We start from the raw sequence: 8,152 nt of genomic DNA on the forward strand, positions 1-8,152 counted from the left end.
GATTCAAATTAGACTTATCGAGTTAGACTCAATTAGATTCAATTGTTGAATGAGTCTAATTTAGATTTGATTCATTGAGTCAATTTATATTAATGAATTGAGATTCATTAAATTAAAATTGAATTGAATCAAAGGTTGGATTTAACTCAACAAGGAAGACAATTGGCCAAGTTTGACTTGACCAAGTAGAAGTTGAAACATCAAGTTTGACTTGATGTATTGCCACATCATAAGGATGACTCATCCTTGCCACATCACCTCCACCTCATGAGACATGCCACCTCATGGGGGTTACACCCTCCCCTTGGCTTTAATGTGACCGGCCACATTAATGGGGAGGTTACAAGATGTGGCCGGCCACACATTAATGGGGAGGTTTTGGTTGTGTGGGATTATGGTGCATTCACTTCATTCTTCTTCTAGCTTGCTTCTTCCTCCTCTCCCTCTTGCTGTTGCCGTGACTTCCATGGTGAGGAGAGGGTGTATGAGTTGTGTTCCAAGAGAATAAAGGAAGGTGAAGAGCACAAAGGATAATACTACTAGTGAATGTATAAGATTTCCTTTTGTATTTTCTTCTTTTCTTCCTTTCCAATCCCATCCGAGAGCTCTAGAAAGTGCTAGCACACTTGGGGCTCTCTTCTCCATCCTTTGAGTGTGAGAGACACTCCTTGTTCGTGTGGATATCATTAGAGGAGTGTCTACGTTGACACTCTCGAGATCCGGCGTACTGTTGGACGAGCGGGGCACGCTTCAAGGGTAAAATTCTTAACATGTAGATCTAGGAGTAGATCTAAAGTTTTTGAAACTCGTACTTGTATTTCATTTGGTTTTTCCTTGCACGGATCTACGACTTTGGGTGATTCGGGGTTTTCGCGACGCGAAAAGCGATTTTCGCGGCCCGAAAAACCCAACAGTGGTATCAGAGCCACGTGCAAGGCTTGTACGAGTTTAATTTTTGGTTTTATGAAAACTAAACCTTCTGTGATTTTCTGTAAAAATTTAGTTTTTTATGTTTTTATGGGTAATTTTTCCGTAGAAGCGAAGCACAAGTATCTCGGCACTTGTAGGCTTCGGCTACCGGGAAGTTTTTCCTTAAACGACTTCGTTTTGCACCAAATCCGTTTGGGACAGCTGGCTTGGGTGCCATTAGATCGCAAAGGAGCAACTCACGATGGTTAGATCGTGGGTAGGGGTACTGCCCCTAACCCCGCAAGGGGATTTGCTCCGCGATTGCACCTGAAATCGCTAAAAACGAACCTGCCGGGAAGATTTTTTCCGAAACAGCAATGTCTCGACCCAAATCGTTTTGGGATAGCGAGTTTAGGCGCTGTTGGATCGCAAAGGAACCCTCGCGATGGTTAGAGCGCGGGTAGGGGCGCTACCCCTGGCCCCGCAAGGGGATCCGTTCCGCGATTGCGTCCGAAACCGCTAAACGGGACCGCCGGGAAATTTTACTCGTAAAAATTGTAAAAAAATTATTTTTAAAATTTTTTGAATATTTTAAGAATATTCTTAAGTACTTGAGAAGGACTAAAGAATATTTCTTGATATATGGAGGCGATGACGAGCTAGCTGTAAAGGGTTACAGTGATGCTAGCTTCCAGACCGACCAAGATGACTATAGATCGCAGTCGGGGTTCGTATTTTGCATTAATGGTGGTGCTGTCAGCTGGCAGAGTTTGAAGCAGGATACAGTAGCTGATTCTACAACAGATGCCGAGTATATTGCTGCATCAGAGGCAGCAAAGGAGGCAGTTTGGATCCGCAAGTTCATCACTGAACTTGGGGTGGTTCCTAGCATCGCTGACCCAGTTGAGCTCTATTGTGACAACAATGGAGCTATAGCACAGGCGAAGGAACCTCGCTCACACCAGCGGACCAAACACATACTACGGCGCTTCCATCTCATTCGAGAGATCATCGAGAGAGGAGATGTGAAGATTTGCAGAGTACCTACAGATGCTAACATCGTAGATCCCTTGACCAAGGCTTTGGCACAAAGGAAGCATGATGGTCACACTAGATCATTTGGGCTTAGAGCCTATACTGATTGGCACTAGTGCTAGTGGGAGATTGTTAATTAGAGCCCTAGAGCCAATCATTTGATGATTGTATGGACTCATTGTATCATATTCTTGTATATTAATAAAGGCATTTAGATTTTGGTTATTATACTTACTTGTATTGGTGCCAAATAAACTAAGTATAATAATGTCCTTGAGTAGATGGTTCTCACCTATATCAATCGGTTAGTTGAACCGATAGTGAGATGATATAGGGAACACTACTCTTAATCATTCCTAGTCGAGTATTAACATTCAGGGACAATGTTAATGCAATAAGACTAGCATGTAGGTCAACTCGATGACTTGATCTCACAAGTCATGGATATAGAGATATCAAGTTGACACATGGGTATACATTAGAGAATGTATATTGAATGACCCGCCATGAGAAAGTATCATGGATCGTTATATGAGTGTCATATACTTTCTCATGTGGCTATTAGTATGACTACTAGTCCTTAGTCCTGAAGTCACCATGGTTCCCTACATAAGGAGTTATATACTTTGGTTTCGTCAAACGCCACCCGTAACTGGGTGGACTATAAAGGCGATTACCGGGTATGTAACAAATTATGCAGAGGGATGTGAGTGATGTAGATGAGATCTATCCCTCCCATATGACGGGAGCGACATCAATATTCTTGATAGAGTGAGACCACTAAGTGCATGGCCATGCCCAAATGAGTCAACATGAGATGTTGAGCTCATTTGATCGAGTGAGTCTACTTGGAGTTCAAGATTTAGATTGATTAGAGGATGACACGGTCTATGCCTCATATTGATCAATCTAGATGTCTAGAATAGAAGGACACTTGTCATATATTGTGAGGAGTCACAATTAGTAGTCACAAGGTGATGTTGGATCTCAACATTTCTTGTAACTTGGGTAGCAATGATGTATTGCTAGATGCCACTCATTGCTTATGTTTCTAAAGGAGTTTAGAAACATTGCCAACGTTACAAGAACCTATTGGGTCACACACAAAGAACAAGTGGATGGAGATTAGATTCATAGGATGAACCAATTGGATTCAAATTAGGCTTATCGAGTTAGACTCAATTAGATTCAATTGTTGAATGAGTCTAATTTAGATTTGATTCATTGAGTCAATTTATATTAATGAATTGAGATTCATTAAATTAAAATTGACTTGAATCAAAGGTTGGATTTAACTCAACAAGGAAGACAATTGGCCAAGTTTGACTTGACCAAGTAGAAGTTGAAACATCAAGTTTGACTTGATGTATTGCCACATCATAAGGATGACTCATCCTTGCCACATCACCTCCACCTCATGAGACATGCCACCTCATGGGGGTTACACCCTCCCCTTGGCTTTAATGTGGCCGGCCACATTAATGGGGAGGTTACAAGATGTGGACGACCACACATTAATGGGGAGGTTTTGGTTGTGTGGGATTATGGTGCATTCACTTCATTCTTCTTCTAGCTTGCTTCTTACTCCTCTCCCTCTTGCTGTTGCCGTGACTTCCATGGTGAGGAGAGGGTGTATGAGTTGTGTTCCAAGAGAATAAATGAAGGTGAAGAGCACAAAGGATGATACTACTAGTGAGTGTATAAGATTTCCTTTTGTATATTTTTCTTTTCTTCCTTTCCAATCCCATCCGAGAGCTCTAGAAAGTGTTAGCACACTTGGGGCTCTCTTCTCCATCCTTTGAGTGTGAGAGACACTCCTTGTTCGTGTGGATATCATTAGAGGAGTGTCTATGTTGACACTCTCGAGATCCGGCGTACCGTTGGACGAGCGGGATTTGCGAGGGCACGCTTCAAGGGTAAAATTCTTAACATGTAGATCTAGGAGTAGATCTAAAGTTTTTGAAACTCGTACTTGTATTTCATTTGGTTTTTCCTTGCACGGATCTACGGCTTTGGGTGACTCGGGGTTTCCGCGACGTGAAAAGCGGTTTTCGCGGCCCGAAAAACCCAACATCAACACTCAGGGCCAGTGCAGTTGATCGTCTCGGTTGAGAGATTATCCGACCGGTTGAGCAAGTCAGACCCCAAGTCCCTCAATATGGATGAAACTCTAAGATGAGTCAGTACCATTCAAAGTAGAGTCCTCTTCATCACTCCAAATAACATGAGTCACTATCTCGACCAGGTGATCTAGTTGATCGGATTATACATTCAATTAGACATATTGAACACTTAATATAACTGGATTCACTGACCAAATAGAGAGGTCGGGCAAAAGCTAAGTCCCTGATAGCTTTCCTTAAATCTGATTTGACTGCTCTTACATATGACAGCCGATTAGACTTCAGAAGCGACTCGACAGATTTGTCAGCTAGGCATATTAAGGGTCCCCTATTCAATGACTCAACATTCCTTCTTGTCATTTTGTGCAACAACTATCAGAGAATCAAGGAAATATTTCCTGTGTCAGCTATACGATGGAAGCTTCTATATAGAAATTATGGATGTATTTTGGAAAAGGTGTTAGAACATCTTTTTGGTCTGTCCTTTTGTGGAAATGTTTTGAGATTCATGCACAGACAAACAGAAACACTATAATAGGGGGTCTCCATCTACAAGCACAGATACGCGATGCTACACAACGTTATGCATCCATGATTACTATTCATTCTATTGTTCATCGCTTGTAGCCAGATCACTGACTTGAGCGTCGGAGTACCTACATTGGGGACTCATCTTTGGCCCAGTTACTGATACTCCTTTTTGTAGGACCGTTGGGCCGGCTAGAAGGGGGGGGTTGAATAGCCCTCAAGAAAAACACAACCCTTTCTCGAACGATTAAGCTAACACTTGAAAAATAGATTAAGCAGAAAATAAAGCATAAAGACAAGACACCATATTTGACTTGGTTATAACCGGGGAGGTTGTTAATCCAAGGAAGATGGTTGCACTAAGAACTCCTTCAGGCGGAGAAGCCTCGTTTACAGTAGTGTAGGCACAGAAAGACAGAAGCTTATCTAAACAGTGGAAGCGCACAAGTGTTGTTTACAATTTCTGAATTGATGAAGAGCTTCTGGACCAAGACTATATTTATAGCCTTGGTCGGGGCGCCTGGAAGGGGTTCCGGGCGCCCTGGGGGGATAAAACTTTATCTCCAACGTTCAGATCTCGTAAATCGTGATCCTAGTCAAAATCAAGGGTCGGGCGCCCAGAAGGGTTCCGGGCGCCTGGAAGGGTTCCGGGCGCCCCGGATAGCTCCGGGCGCCCCGGAGTCCAAAGTCAACAGGTGTTGACTTTTTTGTCCGGGACCTCTTCTCTGGTTCAGTCCCGCCTCGGTCCGGTTCTTCTCCTTCGGATCCGCTCGCTTGAGTGATCTCTGCCATCCGAAAAATGGCTCACCCGAACCCAACTTCCGGTCTTCTCGAGCGGGCTTCCCTCCGGCTTCTCGTCCCTCGGAATCGCCGCGTGTTTCCTTCTCGTCCGCCGGCGTACTCATCCGCAGTCTTCGTCCCTTGGACGCATTGCGTGCCGTCCTTCTCGCTAGCTGCGTCTCTTGCTCCCCGAGCAATCTTCCGCTCCGGCTTTCGTCCCTCGGAACCACCGCACACTTCCTTCTCGTCCGTCGGTGTACTCTTCCGCAGCACCTCGTCCCTCGGACTGTCGTCCTTCTCACTAGCTGCGTCTTCCGCTCGATTACCTGTGCTCCTAAGCTCCTGCACACTTAGACACAAGGTTAGAAACATACAGGAGCTAACTTAACTTGTTGATCATACCAAAACAACCTTGGGGTTCCAACACTTTTGACACACAGGACCGCTCGGATTCATTTTTTCTGGCTAGGAGTCTTCACCCAATCAATATCAGAGTCATCTACCCAGTGTGCTATCTTTCTCGCTTTAAGACAGGATCAGTCTTCTTTTGACTTTTGTCAAGGATTCAGCCAATTTCTAGTCAACTAGACTCTCAGTTGATTATTTAGTCGATTGAATTCAATCGACTGATCAGTTGACTACCAGCTAACTGCCCAATTGATTGAACTCTTAGTTAATTACTCTAGTTGACTCTCAAATAGAAAGCAACAAATTTGCACAAGGCATGCCTTTAATCATATAGTTGACTTACAATAACACAATTTAAGTTACATTTAGTTGAGTCAACTAAAAACAAAACCATTTTGTTTGCAAGTTGAACATCTTGAGTTGACTCCCTAGTCAACTAAACACATCAGTTGATTGGTCTTAACACCAACTGATTGGATTCTTGACTTCAACCTTAAAAAATCTCTTTTCTTCTTGGTTTCCTCACCTAAGTCAAAATCTACCTAAAACACAAAAGCAAGATGTGAGAGTCGCTCATAAACTCTCAAAACTTACAAAGAGTTTACCTATTGTTGCAACTTTATTTTTCCTAAGAGTTCATCTCCTGTTGAGTTCTCAATCCCTCAAATGCATTAAGCCATTGGCTCGTTCCATATGTCATCTTTGCTAGATAACCATTGTAGTCTACCTCTTTAACTATCATTATAGTTCCAACTTAATATTCCTAGTTATGTAGTCCCTTAGATGTTCTATATCACTCTTCGCTAATTACCAAGTCAATCTCCACAAACTTTGAGTGCATTCTGCCAAGTCCCTGCAAATTTCAGTGCACACATGTCATACAAGCAAACCTAACTTAAACCCTTTGTTAGACACATCAAAATACTTTAATCAAACATAACCACTTAAAGCGCATGATTGTACTAACATCCGCTGGGGGCGAGCATATTCACCTTTTACCACCATAATTGCACTAACACCACTTGTGAGAGTCTATAAGTGACATGATTTTGGCTTTGGCATCGAATTGACCAAGGAATAGTTGTTTCAGGGCCATAGACAATGTTTGACCCAAACAAAGATTAACATCCGTCGATTTAATTGTTTGTCCAAGACATTTTGTTTACAAACAAAATTATTTTATTTCAAACTAAATCAACTGATTAAGAATTCAATAGACTAAAGTAAGTTTTAGTCAGTTAAGAATTTGACTAAAAACTTCTTGTAAAGAAAAAGGTTTTCATCTAGGTTTAGTTGATCAAACTTGGAAATAGCCAAATGTGGTTGATTTAGTCGACTAAATAGTCAACCAAGACTCTATCAGACAAACTTAATATTTCTATTTGGAGCAGAGTTGACTAAAAAATCAACTAAAGAGGATTTAGTCGACTAAGTTAATACTTTGACTTTAAAAAAAATACCATTTGAGCAATACTTTATCTACTTGAATCGACTAATCTTGGGATTGACTTTTCAGTCAACTTTATTTATGATTGGCCAGAGTTCTAATCTAGATAGTTGACTGATAGACATTTGAGTCAATTGTCTTGGACATGAGAAGGACTTTAGTTGACTAGAGTCATTGACAGATAACAAGTTTCAATCTATTAATACAATGATTGACTCATTGATATTAATATAGAATATCTAGTGGAACTTATCCTTGCCCATTTAGAGGACTATATAGGGAGAGGCAAGGGGAGCTCGTCTAATAACAATTCTACAACAAAAGTGTTCTTACTGTTGCTATTCCATTGCTCAAATTATATTTATTTTATTATTTTTATTTTTCATTTTGAATGGAAGGTTTTGGCTTCAAAAAAATCATATTTCTTATAAATATATATTTACTATAAAAACTTTTTGTAAGAGGTTTCGTCTCCTTCAGAATGTTCCATGAAGGAGTAAGTATAATAGTTTTAGGAGGGTTGATTCACTTTACAAGTTTATAGGCCGTAGCATAAAAATCTAGGGGGTTCTGAATCATGTTAAAAGAACCTTCTTGCTTTATTTATTACTAGTCTTTTAAATTTCTACTGCTAATTAATTCATATATCTTGCATTTGAGTTCTATGTTTTTTAGATTTCACTAATTCACTGCTCCCTCTAACGTCATATACTTAATCCTATATAAGACTCTCTACTAGCGACATTAATACTTGTGTCCAAAATATGCAAACTCGAGATTCCATTTGCACATGACTCTCACTCGTAGCTCAGTCTTTAAGTTTTCACTAGTTTGCGCAACACTCCATGCATTTGAGACGTTATATATGTCCTTAAAATTGAGATTGGATCTTCTAGTCCGCAATCCCTAATTCTTTTTTAGT

The sequence above is a fragment of the Zingiber officinale genome, chromosome 2B (genome assembly GCF_018446385.1).
Source record: "Zingiber officinale cultivar Zhangliang chromosome 2B, Zo_v1.1, whole genome shotgun sequence".
NCBI classification, from domain to species: domain Eukaryota; kingdom Viridiplantae; phylum Streptophyta; class Magnoliopsida; order Zingiberales; family Zingiberaceae; genus Zingiber; species Zingiber officinale.